This window comes from Sinocyclocheilus rhinocerous, unplaced genomic scaffold (assembly GCF_001515625.1).
Source record: "Sinocyclocheilus rhinocerous isolate Xijiao unplaced genomic scaffold, SAMN03320098_v1.1 scaffold289, whole genome shotgun sequence".
Classification (NCBI taxonomy): Eukaryota; Metazoa; Chordata; class Actinopteri; order Cypriniformes; family Cyprinidae; genus Sinocyclocheilus; species Sinocyclocheilus rhinocerous.
Window position 1 is genome coordinate 1834169 of NW_015636845.1, and position 1793 is coordinate 1835961.

Below are 1793 nucleotides of genomic sequence, written 5' to 3' on the forward strand. Positions count from 1 at the left end.
TGAAGCTTAGTGACTCTGCAGAACAAAGTCTTGCAAACTCAATCGGCCCCCAGTATCCCTGGGAGTATACGGGGGTGGACTTTGTGGGCCTCTTGCCTCGGACACAGAGTGGGAATTCATACATCCTAAGTAGATTACTTTTCAAAGTGGCTCGAAGTTTGTGCTGTGAGGGAGGCTACAGCTCTTGTTGCTGCCAGTAAGTTGGTCAGTGAAGTTTTTGCATGGCATGGTGCCCCAAAGTACCTGATATCAGACAGCGGTTCTGCATTTATAAGTGACCTCTTTAAACACACAGTTACTGCTTTAGGCACTGCGCACAGACTTGCAAATATCTGCCATCCAGACAAATGCCACAGAGAGTGAATCGAATGCTGAAAACGGCCATTAGAGCATATGTTGGAAATAAGCATACTTCTTTGAATTGCTTTCGTCTCCACATTTGTTTCACCCTACGCACAGCTCAATGGTGCTGTATGGTCGAGAACTGAATATGCCCCTGGATCTGATTTCTCAGCTTGATTCTCTTGGAGTGGAAGCTTCTTTAGATGCCCTAAAGCTTTTGCTCCAGGAAGCATCTGATCGTGTCAAGTCTTTTCTGGAGGCGAGAAAAAGCGGTAGCTATGTGCACAGATGCAAGATTTGCATCCAGACTAGTTTCTCTAAAGAGATATTTTTTATGTTAATACATAATAAAAAACTGTTTAGCATAAAGCATAGCCTAAGTGACTTAAGTCATTTTCAGACAAAGTCTGGTCTGATTAATTATTTGTTCGGTATCAGTTTTCTTTACCTCTGCTGTGATCCAGTTGACCCCCTGAGAGAAGAACTTGTAGCATCGGACTCCAAAGTTTGTCCATCCATTGGGGCATTTTTCAACTATATCAACTGTATCCAGTACATACATGTTAGGGCTCTTTTAACATTCAAAGCAAGAAAGTTTTTAATGTTATTATTTTATGAAGCTTATTTTATGTTTGTGTGATTATGTGCTGCAAATACATACACTTAGACTCTGTAGGTCATGTACATAATCATTGCTATCCCTTTTCATGAAACGTCAAAGGTTTGGCAATACAAGCATTTAGAATGGAATAACAAGGGTTTTTACAAATCTTGGTTACCTTCTGCATTCCCCATGGAGAACACAATCAAAAGAAGCAGCAGACTTCTCAGGATTGCCATGATGAACCTGAAAATTAATAAGCAGGAAAGTTAAATGTCTGCATTTATGTGTTGCACATGTGGCTTATCAATGTAAGCTATTTCAATTACAAAGTACAAAGATACTTTAAGTCGAAAGGTTATTCAGTAGGTCTCTGTGCCAAAAACTCACCTTAGTTTTCAGATTGTTGCCTTCAGAATCTCAGAGGAAAATTTTGTGAAGTTCCAGAAAGAGCCCTGCTTTTATACTTCACTTGATGTCAAGTGTGTTTAAATCATGATGAGGATGATAAAGCATGTGATTGTTTGATCTGTGGAGTTGGGGGAATGGGGAAAGATGAAACTGCATAAAAATTAAATATTAGGTTAACTAAATAATTATTTAGTACTTTGAATATATAGTTAAGTTAAATAGCCCCCCCCCCTTTTATAAATCCTTAAAGGCCTATGATAAGGTTTATACATCAGGCTGCTGATGTATAGGACAACACAACATCAGGACAATGCAAATGTGTTTTTTTGGTACATTTGATATGATACATTGAAGAGTGCTGCTGGAGTAAACTATTGTATCTCAGTTTGCATAATGGGTAATTCAACTGGCAAAAACACTTAAGGCCAAGATGCTTGGG

At 38.9% G+C, this 1793-nt stretch overlaps 1 long non-coding RNA gene across 1 annotated transcript; it reads right to left on the reverse strand.

The window, feature by feature from the left end:
- Positions 1–621: 621 nt before the first annotated feature.
- On the reverse strand, positions 622–1367 carry LOC107748170 (uncharacterized). Its single transcript, XR_001640888.1, has 4 exons — positions 1334–1367; positions 1122–1189; positions 791–885; positions 622–659 (listed from the first exon to the last, which is right to left on the reverse strand). It is a non-coding gene; the product is annotated as an uncharacterized LOC107748170 (long non-coding RNA).
- Between the last annotated feature and the right edge of the window lie 426 nt (positions 1368–1793).